The sequence below is a fragment of the Antedon mediterranea genome, chromosome 1 (assembly GCF_964355755.1).
Source record: "Antedon mediterranea chromosome 1, ecAntMedi1.1, whole genome shotgun sequence".
NCBI lineage: Eukaryota > Metazoa > Echinodermata > Crinoidea > Comatulida > Antedonidae > Antedon > Antedon mediterranea.
Genome location: NC_092670.1, coordinates 17442762 through 17459078, shown reverse-complemented (window position 1 = coordinate 17459078; position 16317 = coordinate 17442762).

Genomic DNA, 16317 nt, shown 5'->3' with positions numbered 1-16317 from the left:
AACTTATAAAAAGTGCACAGCAAATCAGAGCTTTGCATGCAATGTTTAATTTGGAGGGGTTGGGGAATGTGGCACTGCTGTTGCGTTGTGTTAAAATTTAAGTTACGGTCGTGTCGGCCGGCTTTATTGATAATCACTTTTTAAAAAGTGTTTCCGTCATTGTTGCTGCAAACTCATAATCAAAGTATAACACATTCTTTTTGCATAGTAACTCCATTTTTTTGTTTTATTAAATAACAATATAAACTACTTTATAATGTAGATCTACTTATCATGTACGTGGCCAATAAAAATAACCATTTATTTAGGCTACTACAGTAGTAAGAAGTTGAAACCGGAACCGTTAGTGACGAGTACAATGTGAAAGCTTGTTCTCATAGAATTTATAATTGTGTAAGGATGGTATCGATGATTGCGAAACTGAAAAGGATGATAATTTGTTTGTTGATATAGACTATAATCAAGAAAATCAAGATAAAGGTTGCCACACACGACGTTTGACTAAAACCGTTATAATATATATAATTTTTTAAAACCTGTAGGCTTAAAAAGTGTCTATAAAAGTTGAGAATATAAACACAAAAGTGGAAAACAGATGAACATTACAGAAGAGGTAGAAGTACAACTAAGGTTTTTAAATCTAGATTGATTTAAGATTATAGATATACAATATTTATTATCTGACATCTAAAACTTTCAAAGACAATAATAAGATTTTTCAATACTATAGATATAAACAAATATAATGTTCTATGAAAGACAAAATGTTATCAAGTAGGCCTATAAGATAACTCGAATTTAACGTTGTTGGGATTTTTCCCAGAGTCTAGAGTGGGGCCAATTATTTAAAACAAATGTAAATCGAAAAAATTGATTTAACCACTTGATCAATCAATACCGCATACAAATGAATAAAAGAGCAATATTGTTTTCAATTGATTTGGCCTAACATTGTTTGTTATTGTGTTAACGACAAATTTATTATAAGTTTTTCTACATTTCAATTACAATGAGAATCATGACGCGCTTATACTCTATTGGTCATTCAACAATAGGTGAATTATTGCATAATTAAAGTTGTCTATAAATAAATAACTGTAATTTCTAATATTTCGAAACTCGAAACAAAATAAAAACGTTAAGCGAATTTTGTTTAGTTCTACATCTACTCGGAAGAAGAAACAACCATTAATTTTTGTATCATGGCTTTCACTGGTAAAGCAGTTTACCTCTACATAATTTTGGGGTTATTCTATAATTGTTTGTCAAAAACCCAATCATCACGAATTACATTAACATTTAATGTTGGAAAAAATGCTGTTTTAGATTGCGAAGTTGGAAATACAGACGATCATGACGTAGAATGGTATTATGTCAGCAATGGTACAACTGCGGAGACTAAAGTCAGTATTAACGATAGTGTTGTTGCATCATTTAAAGATTCATACGGACTCAAGTTTGACAAGGTAACACACAATTATCGTCTTGTTATAACCAACATTACACAATTTGATGAAGGCCTTTATATTTGCAAACACATTTCTATAACGGGTTTAACATCTCATGTAGTGGAAATAGACGTCGATGTCGTGAATGTTCCAGATTTGTTATGTGGTATAGATAGGCCTGATGTTTCAGAAGGTGAGACTGTCACGTTGTCGTGCAATGTCACCATTGGTGACATTGCAGGAAGTGTTGAAATCTGGATGGTGGAGGTGGGTAGGCCTACCACACATTCAATTGCGAAAGAGATCCGCCTACGTCCCAATGGAATTCAAGATAGTATAGCTACTTTGCCAATAAACGCAACACGTGAAATGACCAGCTTTAAGTGTTCGCTGACGCATGATCTTATTCCAAAAACGCTGTCTTGTTCGATGCGACTTAACGTTCAGTATCGACCACACTTTGAGATGTCTCATACGATAGAATACGACGTAGGGGATTATCTAGACATACCAATAAATGTGTCGGCTAACCCCACGGCAGAAGTAACCTGGGAATGTTTTCGGAATGATGAAATAATAGAGAGCATAGTTTGCAGCAACGCCGAAGTAGTTCAAAGTCAAGGGATTACTCATCTTTCCAACAACAAAAAACTGACGGCAAATGACAACGGTGTCACAATTAAGTTCCAAGCTAAAAACGATGTTGGTGAAGCTAGTCATACCGTTGAATTAAGTGTCAAAAGTACGACAAACAGATTTTCTCCTCTTTATTTAGCACTTATCGTTGGAGGGTTGGTAGTTGTGTCCGCTGTCTTCGTTTCCATTATAATATATACTAAAAACAGTATAAATTGCAGCTCAGATCCCGGGGTGGGGGGTCTGGGGGACGTGTTCCCCACATATTCTTTAGTGCCCCTCACTTTTCAACAGCAAAATCATTAAATTGTTGAAATGAAATAGAAAGCAAGACTTCTATCGACATATCGTATGAAATTTCAGAAAATACAGTATCTAAGAAGACTAGATTTTGAGTGAATACCAATGGCGCATCAGGACTAGTGTCTAAAAAGAGCGTAACCCAAAATAATTGTATTCTTTAATTTTTATGTGCTCACAAATCGATTGAAACGACCTATAAGTTACTCAAAGAGCCGGGGGGCCCAGCCTAAAGTTACTCGCAAAGTATTTGATTGTTGTTATACGTCCCCCAAACGGATCTGCGCCGTTGATTCTTGCATCTCCCTTATAGTCCCATAATAGAAGGTGAAGGGAAAATTATGAACGAATTTCAAGTTCGAAAATATAAATTAATTTCATCTTATTTTAAGCTAATATATATTATATGTTTGTAGGCCTAAATTTTTCCATAATTATAAAATGTTAACATTTAAATAGAAAAGTATAAAAATAAGAGTTACAAAGGTGATTGGTATTGATGGTAAACGGAATGGTATGTGGGTTTTGTTCCGATTTTGGTAGCTTTTAGGTTTCACGGATCAGTTTCCTAGTAAACGCCTGACAAATCTTTAAAAAGAAAAAAAATACAACTTTATTAATTGATGGATCGATAGGTGGTTGGTAACTTTTTCAGTTATCTGCCTATAGATAACCATCATACGTTTTGTATATTACATACTAACACGATGAAACAAACTATATATGTATTGATAATCTCTTTTTAAAGGTGTTTTCCGTCATTATTGCTGCAAACTCATAATCAAAGTAACACTGTTGTTTGCATAGTAACTCCATTTTTTTTGTTTTATTAAATAACAATATAAAATACTTTATAATGTAGATCTACTTATCATGTACGTGGCCAATAAATATAACCATTTATTTACTACAGTAGTAAAAAGTTGGAACCGGAACCGTTAGTGACGATCACAATGTGAAAGCTTGTTCTCATAGAATTTATAATTGTGTTAGGATGGTATCGATGATTGCGAAACTGAAAAGGATGATAATTTGTTTGTTGATATAGACTATAATCAAGAAAATCAAGATAAAGGTTGCCACACACGACGTTTGACTAAAACCGTTATAATATATATAATTTTTTAAAACCTGTAGGCTTAAAAAGTGTCTATAAAAGTTGAGAATATAAACACAAAAGTGGAAAACAGATGAACATTACAGAAGAGGTAGAAGTACAACTAAGGTTTTTAAATCTAGATTGATTTAAGATTATAGATATACAATATTTATTATCTGACATCTAAAACTTTCAAAGACAATAATAAGATTTTTCAATACTATAGATATAAACAAATATAATGTTCTATGAAAGACAAAATGTTATCAAGTAGGCCTATAAGATAACTCGAATTTAACGTTGTTGGGATTTTTCCCAGAGTCTAGAGTGGGGCCAATTATTTAAAACAAATGTAAATCGAAAAAATTGATTTAACCACTTGATCAATCAATACCGCATACAAATGAATAAAAGAGCAATATTGTTTTCAATTGATTTGGCCTAACATTGTTTGTTATTGTGTTAACGACAAATTTATTATAAGTTTTTCTACATTTCAATTACAATGAGAATCATGACGCGCTTATACTCTATTGGTCATTCAACAATAGGTGAATTATTGCATAATTAAAGTTGTCTATAAATAAATAACTGTAATTTCTAATATTTCGAAACTCGAAACAAAATAAAAACGTTAAGCGAATTTTGTTTAGTTCTACATCTACTCGGAAGAAGAAACAACCATTAATTTTTGTATCATGGCTTTCACTGGTAAAGCAGTTTACCTCTACATAATTTTGGGGTTATTCTATAATTGTTTGTCAAAAACCCAATCATCACGAATTACATTAACATTTAATGTTGGAAAAAATGCTGTTTTAGATTGCGAAGTTGGAAATACAGACGATCATGACGTAGAATGGTATTATGTCAGCAATGGTACAACTGCGGAGACTAAAGTCAGTATTAACGATAGTGTTGTTGCATCATTTAAAGATTCATACGGACTCAAGTTTGACAAGGTAACACACAATTATCGTCTTGTTATAACCAACATTACACAATTTGATGAAGGCCTTTATATTTGCAAACACATTTCTATAATAGTAGAGCAGTTAGTGACATGAGCTGTGCATTTTATTACCAAAGCATGAAACTTGGCACAAAGTTTCTTTAATATATATAGATTCAAAATATCAGGGGGTGCCAAGTGTCCAACGTCCGGTATGGCGGCCATCTTGATTTCAAAATGGCCACCATAAAAACAAAAAATGTTCATATCTTGGCAACTATACACATTAGAGACTTAATTCTGGTCTCAAATTGTTCACAAACTATATATTGCTATTTGCTCTAATGAAAATTTTCGTCAAAAAATGACCGGAAATGACGTTTCTTTCAGTTTGACCTTTGACCTCGTATTTGTATATCTCTGTAACTACTGGTCATTTTCAATCGATTTTGGTGTCATTTTGTTCAGAATAAATACATTTATATTTGTAGTAATGAAACCTTTTCACATAAAATGACCGGAAATACAATTTATGACCTTTGACATTTATTTATTGATTTTTAATTATGTGAATATACTGTATGTGGGTTTGTGTTGGTCTTAAATGCATCTAATTTTTAACTTTGACCTGATAGGCGTAATTATATTAAATGATTAATGGACTTAAATTGTATATGTTACATAAAATTGGTAAACAATGTGCTGGGTGGTACCATTAATTCAATGATGTTGGCACCTTCTGATTCGCTAAAAGTTTTAATAGTTTGACAGAGGAAATAAGATACATGTTATGGAATACCGTAAAACCTTGAAAAGGTGATAGTATTCATGAGCTTCTTTTCGAGATAGACTGTATTTGAATGTCAAATGAATAGTATGATGATCGTGTTTATATCAATATATTATTAATGACCTTACAAAGAACCCTTTATATTTCAACAATCAAGCCTCAGTTATTCTACAATTTATTGTTTTCCAAGTCCTATTTTGATTGCATCTTCTTTTTGTATGCTTCCTCGGTTAATATGGTCCTACCCCTCCTTCTTTGTCTGTAGATAGTCTTATACCCCCTTCTTTGTCTGTGGATGGTCTTATACCCCCTTATTTGTCTGTGGATGGTCCTACACCCCCTTTTTTGACTGTGGATGGTCTTATACCCACTTCTTTGTCTGTGGATGGTCTTATACCCACTTCTTTGTCTGTGGATGGTCTTACATCCCCTTCTTTGTCTGTGGACGGTCTTACACCCCTTTATTTGTGTGTGGATGGTCTTACACCCTTTTCTTTGTCTGTAGATGGTCTTACACCCCTTCTTTGTCTGTGGATGGTCTTATACCCCCTTCTTTGTCTGTGGATGGTCTTATACCCCCTTTCTTTGTCTGTTGATGGTATTACACCCTTTTTTTTTGTGTGGATGGTCTTACACCCCTTTCTTTGTGTGTGGATGGTCTTACACCCTTTCTTTGTCTGTGGATGGTCTTACACCCCTTCTTTCTCTGTGGATGGTCTTATACCCCCTTCTTTGTCTGTGGATGGTCTTATACCCCTTATTTGTCTGTGGATGGTCTTATACCCCCTTCTTTGTCTGTGGATGGTCTTATACCCACTTCTTTGTCTGTGGATGGTCTTACATCCCCTTCTTTGTCTGTGGACGGTCTTACACCCCTTCTTTGTCTGTGGATGGTCCTACACCCCCTTCTTTGTCTGTGGATGGTCTTATACCCCCTTCTTTGTCTGTGGATGGTCTTATATCCCCTTCTTTGTCTGTAAGTGGTCCTATACCACTTTCTTTGTCAGTGGATGGTCTTACACCCTCTTCTTTGTCTGTGGATAGTCCTACACCCCCTTCTTTGTCTGTGGATGGTCCTACACCCTTCTTTGTCTGTGGATGGTCTTACACCCCTTCTTTGTCTGTGGATGGTCTTACACCCCCTTCTTTGTCTGTGGATGGTCCTACACCCCCTTCTTTGTCTGTAGATGGCCTTACACCCCTTTCTTTGTCTGTGGATGGTCTTATACCCCCTTCTTTGTGTGTGGATGGTCGTACACCCCCTTCTTTGTCTGTGGATGGTCTTACACCCCCTTCTTTGTCTGTGGATGGTCTTATACCCCCTTCTTTGTCTGTGGATGGTCTTATACCCCCTTCTTTGTCTGTGGATGGTCTTATACCCCCTTCTTTGTCTGTGGATGGTCTTACACCCCCTTCTTTGTCTGGACCCACTACTATGATTGATTAAATCAGACATTGTTTCTTGTATGATTAGGAGACCAAGACCTTCAAAGTGAAAGTCCACAGGTGGATGCCTAAAAAGGTCTTGTACAGAACAGTATATTGTAGGTCCATGTCACTAATTTGAGGATTACTTGAATAATTATATTGAGATGTCTTTTACGAATTGATTTGGTTGGGATTTTGCTAAAAAATCAATGACTAGAGAAAATCGAGGAAAAGGATTCAGATGGTTTACAGCAAAGGCCCATTACCATAAAAATGGAGTACATTTTTTTAGATGCAACGAAAATGAACAAGAATTATCTGAGTTTCGGACTAATGAAAGTAGGTCTACTGCACAAATGCAGGATTAGTTTGTAGTAAGTACTTTGAAAGACGGTGTTCTCTTAACTCGTGAAAATGAGAACTTTCCGAACTTGTCTCATATGCAACATCAAAGAGGCCAACGAAAAAATATTTCCAAATGGCATCTAACAATTCAATTCAACTTTTATTTCAGACAATTGTCCATATGGTATAATACATTACAAAAAAAAAAGAAAAGATGAAGGAGGAGAGAGGACCAAAACTTTTATCTAACGATTGACACATCACAGTTTAGCAAACAAGTCGGCATAGATGAGCTCAGTGATTGATGTTTCTCAGTGATCTGTCATACTTTACGCCTATCCTATCACATCAAAAGTAAAAAATTCAGAATAATTCCTGGTCATTTTTTCATTAAGTGTCATTTATTTCGGTAAAAAAAATTAAGTGCATTATATCAATGTAGACCACATACAATATGTTCACATAATTATATATGTCAAAGGTTATAAATTGTATTTCCAGTCATTTTATGTGAAAATGTTTCATTACTACAAATATAAATGTCTCTATTCTGAACAAAATGACACCAAAATCGATTGAAAATGATCAGTAGTTACCGAGATATACAGATAAGAGGTCAAAGGTCAAACTGGAAGAAACGTCATTTCCGATCATTTTTTTACGAAACTTTTCATTAGAACAAATAGAAATATGTGGTTTGTGAACAATTTAACACCAGAATCAAGTCTCTACTGTTTATAGTTGCCAAGATATGAACACTTTTTGTTTTTATGGTGGCCATTTTGAAATCAAGATGGCCGCCATACCGGACGTTGGACACTTGGCACCCCCCGATATTTTGAATCTATACACATCAAAGAAACTTTGTGGCATGTTTCATGCTTTGGTAATAAAGTGCACAACTTGGCTATTTTTATGGCGTTAACTGCTCTACTATAACGGGTTTAACATCTCATGTAGTGGAAATAGACGTCGATGTCGTGAATGTTCCAGATTTGTTATGTGGTATAGATAGGCCTGATGTTTCAGAAGGTGAGACTGTCACGTTGTCGTGCAATGTCACCATTGGTGACATTGCAGGAAGTGTTGAAATCTGGATGGTGGAGGTGGGTAGGCCTACCACACATTCAATTGCGAAAGAGATCCGCCTACGTCCCAATGGAATTCAAGATAGTATAGCTACTTTGCCAATAAACGCAACACGTGAAATGACCAGCTTTAAGTGTTCGCTGACGCATGATCTTATTCCAAAAACGCTGTCTTGTTCGATGCGACTTAACGTTCAGTATCGACCACACTTTGAGATGTCTCATACGATAGAATACGACGTAGGGGATTATCTAGACATACCAATAAATGTGTCGGCTAACCCCACGGCAGAAGTAACCTGGGAATGTTTTCGGAATGATGAAATAATAGAGAGCATAGTTTGCAGCAACGCCGAAGTAGTTCAAAGTCAAGGGATTACTCATCTTTCCAACAACAAAAAACTGACGGCAAATGACAACGGTGTCACAATTAAGTTCCAAGCTAAAAACGATGTTGGTGAAGCTAGTCATACCGTTGAATTAAGTGTCAAAAGTACGACAAACAGATTTTCTCCTCTTTATTTAGCACTTATCGTTGGAGGGTTGGTAGTTGTGTCCGCTGTCTTCGTTTCCATTATAATATATACTAAAAACAGTATAAATTGCAGCTCAGATCCCGGGGTGGGGGGTCTGGGGGACGTGTTCCCCACATATTCTTTAGTGCCCCTCACTTTTCAACAGCAAAATCATTAAATTGTTGAAATGAAATAGAAAGCAAGACTTCTATCGACATATCGTATGAAATTTCAGAAAATACAGTATCTAAGAAGACTAGATTTTGAGTGAATACCAATGGCGCATCAGGACTAGTGTCTAAAAAGAGCGTAACCCAAAATAATTGTATTCTTTAATTTTTATGTGCTCACAAATCGATTGAAACGACCTATAAGTTACTCAAAGAGCCGGGGGGCCCAGCCTAAAGTTACTCGCAAAGTATTTGATTGTTGTTATACGTCCCCCAAACGGATCTGCGCCGTTGATTCTTGCATCTCCCTTATAGTCCCATAATAGAAGGTGAAGGGAAAATTATGAACGAATTTCAAGTTCGAAAATATAAATTAATTTCATCTTATTTTAAGCTAATATATATTATATGTTTGTAGGCCTAAATTTTTCCATAATTATAAAATGTTAACATTTAAATAGAAAAGTATAAAAATAAGAGTTACAAAGGTGATTGGTATTGATGGTAAACGGAATGGTATGTGGGTTTTGTTCCGATTTTGGTAGCTTTTAGGTTTCACGGATCAGTTTCCTAGTAAACGCCTGACAAATCTTTAAAAAGAAAAAAAATACAACTTTATTAATTGATGGATCGATAGGTGGTTGGTAACTTTTTCAGTTATCTGCCTATAGATAACCATCATACGTTTTGTATATTACATACTAACACGATGAAACAAACTATATATGTATTGATAATCTCTTTTTAAAGGTGTTTTCCGTCATTATTGCTGCAAACTCATAATCAAAGTAACACTGTTGTTTGCATAGTAACTCCATTTTTTTTGTTTTATTAAATAACAATATAAAATACTTTATAATGTAGATCTACTTATCATGTACGTGGCCAATAAATATAACCATTTATTTACTACAGTAGTAAAAAGTTGGAACCGGAACCGTTAGTGACGATCACAATGTGAAAGCTTGTTCTCATAGAATTTATAATTGTGTTAGGATGGTATCGATGATTGCGAAACTGAAAAGGATGATAATTTGTTTGTTGATATAGACTATAATCAAGAAAATCAAGATAAAGGTTGCCACACACGACGTTTGACTAAAACCGTTATAATATATATAATTTTTTAAAACCTGTAGGCTTAAAAAGTGTCTATAAAAGTTGAGAATATAAACACAAAAGTGGAAAACAGATGAACATTACAGAAGAGGTAGAAGTACAACTAAGATTTTTAAATCTAGATTGATTTAAGATTATAGATATACAATATTTATTATCTGACATCTAAAACTTTCAAAGACAATAATAAGATTTTTCAATACTATAGATATAAACAAATATAATGTTCTATGAAAGACAAAATGTTATCAAGTAGGCCTATAAGATAACTCGAATTTAACGTTGTTGGGATTTTTCCCAGAGTCTAGAGTGGGGCCAATTATTTAAAACAAATGTAAATCGAAAAAATTGATTTAACCACTTGATCAATCAATACCGCATACAAATGAATAAAAGAGCAATATTGTTTTCAATTGATTTGGCCTAACATTGTTTGTTATTGTGTTAACGACAAATTTATTATAAGTTTTTCTACATTTCAATTACAATGAGAATCATGACGCGCTTATACTCTATTGGTCATTCAACAATAGGTGAATTATTGCATAATTAAAGTTGTCTATAAATAAATAACTGTAATTTCTAATATTTCGAAACTCGAAACAAAATAAAAACGTTAAGCGAATTTTGTTTAGTTCTACATCTACTCGGAAGAAGAAACAACCATTAATTTTTGTATCATGGCTTTCACTGGTAAAGCAGTTTACCTCTACATAATTTTGGGGTTATTCTATAATTGTTTGTCAAAAACCCAATCATCACGAATTACATTAACATTTAATGTTGGAAAAAATGCTGTTTTAGATTGCGAAGTTGGAAATACAGACGATCATGACGTAGAATGGTATTATGTCAGCAATGGTACAACTGCGGAGACTAAAGTCAGTATTAACGATAGTGTTGTTGCATCATTTAAAGATTCATACGGACTCAAGTTTGACAAGGTAACACACAATTATCGTCTTGTTATAACCAACATTACACAATTTGATGAAGGCCTTTATATTTGCAAACACATTTCTATAACGGGTTTAACATCTCATGTAGTGGAAATAGACGTCGATGTCGTGAATGTTCCAGATTTGTTATGTGGTATAGATAGGCCTGATGTTTCAGAAGGTGAGACTGTCACGTTGTCGTGCAATGTCACCATTGGTGACATTGCAGGAAGTGTTGAAATCTGGATGGTGGAGGTGGGTAGGCCTACCACACATTCAATTGCGAAAGAGATCCGCCTACGTCCCAATGGAATTCAAGATAGTATAGCTACTTTGCCAATAAACGCAACACGTGAAATGACCAGCTTTAAGTGTTCGCTGACGCATGATCTTATTCCAAAAACGCTGTCTTGTTCGATGCGACTTAACGTTCAGTATCGACCACACTTTGAGATGTCTCATACGATAGAATACGACGTAGGGGATTATCTAGACATACCAATAAATGTGTCGGCTAACCCCACGGCAGAAGTAACCTGGGAATGTTTTCGGAATGATGAAATAATAGAGAGCATAGTTTGCAGCAACGCCGAAGTAGTTCAAAGTCAAGGGATTACTCATCTTTCCAACAACAAAAAACTGACGGCAAATGACAACGGTGTCACAATTAAGTTCCAAGCTAAAAACGATGTTGGTGAAGCTAGTCATACCGTTGAATTAAGTGTCAAAAGTACGACAAACAGATTTTCTCCTCTTTATTTAGCACTTATCGTTGGAGGGTTGGTAGTTGTGTCCGCTGTCTTCGTTTCCATTATAATATATACTAAAAACAGTATAAATTGCAGCTCAGATCCCGGGGTGGGGGGTCTGGGGGACGTGTTCCCCACATATTCTTTAGTGCCCCTCACTTTTCAACAGCAAAATCATTAAATTGTTGAAATGAAATAGAAAGCAAGACTTCTATCGACATATCGTATGAAATTTCAGAAAATACAGTATCTAAGAAGACTAGATTTTGAGTGAATACCAATGGCGCATCAGGACTAGTGTCTAAAAAGAGCGTAACCCAAAATAATTGTATTCTTTAATTTTTATGTGCTCACAAATCGATTGAAACGACCTATAAGTTACTCAAAGAGCCGGGGGGCCCAGCCTAAAGTTACTCGCAAAGTATTTGATTGTTGTTATACGTCCCCCAAACGGATCTGCGCCGTTGATTCTTGCATCTCCCTTATAGTCCCATAATAGAAGGTGAAGGGAAAATTATGAACGAATTTCAAGTTCGAAAATATAAATTAATTTCATCTTATTTTAAGCTAATATATATTATATGTTTGTAGGCCTAAATTTTTCCATAATTATAAAATGTTAACATTTAAATAGAAAAGTATAAAAATAAGAGTTACAAAGGTGATTGGTATTGATGGTAAACGGAATGGTATGTGGGTTTTGTTCCGATTTTGGTAGCTTTTAGGTTTCACGGATCAGTTTCCTAGTAAACGCCTGACAAATCTTTAAAAAGAAAAAAAATACAACTTTATTAATTGATGGATCGATAGGTGGTTGGTAACTTTTTCAGTTATCTGCCTATAGATAACCATCATACGTTTTGTATATTACATACTAACACGATGAAACAAACTATATATGTATTGATAATCTCTTTTTAAAGGTGTTTTCCGTCATTATTGCTGCAAACTCATAATCAAAGTAACACTGTTGTTTGCATAGTAACTCCATTTTTTTTGTTTTATTAAATAACAATATAAAATACTTTATAATGTAGATCTACTTATCATGTACGTGGCCAATAAATATAACCATTTATTTACTACAGTAGTAAAAAGTTGGAACCGGAACCGTTAGTGACGATCACAATGTGAAAGCTTGTTCTCATAGAATTTATAATTGTGTTAGGATGGTATCGATGATTGCGAAACTGAAAAGGATGATAATTTGTTTGTTGATATAGACTATAATCAAGAAAATCAAGATAAAGGTTGCCACACACGACGTTTGACTAAAACCGTTATAATATATATAATTTTTTAAAACCTGTAGGCTTAAAAAGTGTCTATAAAAGTTGAGAATATAAACACAAAAGTGGAAAACAGATGAACATTACAGAAGAGGTAGAAGTACAACTAAGGTTTTTAAATCTAGATTGATTTAAGATTATAGATATACAATATTTATTATCTGACATCTAAAACTTTCAAAGACAATAATAAGATTTTTCAATACTATAGATATAAACAAATATAATGTTCTATGAAAGACAAAATGTTATCAAGTAGGCCTATAAGATAACTCGAATTTAACGTTGTTGGGATTTTTCCCAGAGTCTAGAGTGGGGCCAATTATTTAAAACAAATGTAAATCGAAAAAATTGATTTAACCACTTGATCAATCAATACCGCATACAAATGAATAAAAGAGCAATATTGTTTTCAATTGATTTGGCCTAACATTGTTTGTTATTGTGTTAACGACAAATTTATTTTAAGTTTTTCTACATTTCAATTACAATGAGAATCATGACGCGCTTATACTCTATTGGTCATTCAACAATAGGTGAATTATTGCATAATTAAAGTTGTCTATAAATAAATAACTGTAATTTCTAATATTTCGAAACTCGAAACAAAATAAAAACGTTAAGCGAATTTTGTTTAGTTCTACATCTACTCGGAAGAAGAAACAACCATTAATTTTTGTATCATGGCTTTCACTGGTAAAGCAGTTTACCTCTACATAATTTTGGGGTTATTCTATAATTGTTTGTCAAAAACCCAATCATCACGAATTACATTAACATTTAATGTTGGAAAAAATGCTGTTTTAGATTGCGAAGTTGGAAATACAGACGATCATGACGTAGAATGGTATTATGTCAGCAATGGTACAACTGCGGAGACTAAAGTCAGTATTAACGATAGTGTTGTTGCATCATTTAAAGATTCATACGGACTCAAGTTTGACAAGGTAACACACAATTATCGTCTTGTTATAACCAACATTACACAATTTGATGAAGGCCTTTATATTTGCAAACACATTTCTATAACGGGTTTAACATCTCATGTAGTGGAAATAGACGTCGATGTCGTGAATGTTCCAGATTTGTTATGTGGTATAGATAGGCCTGATGTTTCAGAAGGTGAGACTGTCACGTTGTCGTGCAATGTCACCATTGGTGACATTGCAGGAAGTGTCGAAGTACGGATGGTGGATACCAAACAGCCAATTGCAAAAGCGATCCTACGTCCCAATGGCCTTCAAGAAAGAAGTATAGCTACTTTGCCAATAAACGCAACACGTGAAATGACCAGCTTTAACTGTTCGCTGACGCATGATCTTATTCCAAAAACGTTGTCTTGTTCTACACGACTTAACGTTCAGTATCGACCACAATTTGAGATGTCTCATACGATAGAATACGACGTAGGGGATTATCTAGACATACCAATAAATGTGTCGGCTAACCCCACGGCAGAAGTAACCTGGGAATGTTTGCGGAAAAATGAAATAATAGAGAGCATGGTTTGCAGCAACGCTGAACTAGTTCAGAGTCAAGGGATTACTCATCTTTCCAACAAACAAAAACTTACGGCAAATGACAACGGTGTCACAATTAAGTTCCAAGCTAAAAACGATATTGGTGAAGCTAGTCATACCGTTGAATTAAGTGTCAAACGTACGACTAACAGATATGCTCCTCTTCGTTCAACACTTATCGCTGGAGGGGTGATAGTTGTGACCGCTGTCTTCATTTTCATTATAATAAAGACTAAAAACAGTATAAATCGATTAGAATGTTCTTTGATATAAAGAATGTCAATATAATTTGTTTGTATTATCAATATTTTTGGAAAGCAGAAGACGTAGTGCCAATAGAAAAAAGGTTATTAGGAAAAATTCGATTGTATAGATTGTTATAGTAGTTCATTATTATTGAACAATTTATTCCTGAATATTTGCCATTTCATATCATCAATGAAATATAAATATTAGTATGTATATTATATTTGAAAACATTATGGTTTAAATCAATTGCTTCAATCGTAATGTTTGCAATGAGGTGCATGCTTCAGTGGTGTTGTTATTCTTGCACCTCCCTTGTAGTCTCATAATAGAAGGTGAAGGAAAATTATGAACGAATTTCAATTTCGAAAATATAAATTGATTTCATTTCATCTTATTTTAAGCTAATATATGCTGGTAGGCCTACATTTTCTATAATATTGTAAATAGAGCATTAACATGATTATAAAATGTTAAAATTTAAGAAGAAAAGTATTAAAAAAGAGTTACAAAGGTGATTGGTATTGATGGTAAACGGAATGGTATGTGGGTTTTGGTGGCTTTTAGGTTTCACGGATCAGTTCATAAACGCTTGACAAAACTCGATGGATCGATAGGTGTTATCTGCCTAACCATCATAAATGTGTATATTACAACCACGATGAAACAACTATTATATATATGTATTGATAATCTCTTTTTGAACAAGAATTAGTAACATACATAAATAATTTAAAATCAACAGCTCCTGGTTTTGATAACATTGGTCCATATATACTAAAGATATGTCCATTGGCATTAGCTATACCACTAACATTCATAATGAACATGTCTTTAGTAAAGGGTGTGGTTCCAAATGCAATGAAAATTGCTAAAGTTGTACCCATCCATAAAGGTGGTGAGGTCTCAAATATCAATAACTATAGGCCCATCTCCATCTTGCCAACTATTTCTAAACTACTTGAAAGAATAGTTTATGATCAAACTATTTCATTTCTTACAAAGTTTAACATCCTCAGCAATTCTCAGTTTGGTTTTCGTTCCCAACATTCTACAATACATGCCATCCATCATTCAATCCATAATATTTTGTCTGCTATTGATAATAAACAATTTACTTTAGGAGTTTTTATTGACCTGTCAAAGGCTTTTGATTGTATTTCTCATGATATTTTAATTAATAAGTTACGTTTCTATGGTATAAGAGGTATACCACTTAAGTGGTTCGAAAATTATTTAAGTAACAGACATCAATATATATCAATCAATGATATTGTCTCTGAGCTGCGGCCAGTTTCGTGTGGTGTTCCACAGGGATCCATCCTTGGTCCGCTTTTATTTCTGTTATTTATTAATGATTTAAATTATATTAGTGATTGTGCTGAAATTGTTACGTTTGCAGATGATAAAAGTTTATTTATTAATCATAAGGACATCTACCAAGCTATTATTTTAATGAATCCAGAACTTACTAAAATTGCAAACTGGTTAAAATCAAATAAGCTTTCGTTAAATATTAAAAAAACCAAATTTATTATTTTTCGTTCAGTTAATAAACTAATCCCCACCAACATTCCTAAATTATATTACGGCATCAGCGAAATTGAAAGAACTAAAGCAACAACATTTCTTGGCATTTTTATTGACGAATACTTATCTTTTATTTCTCATATTAATACAATTTC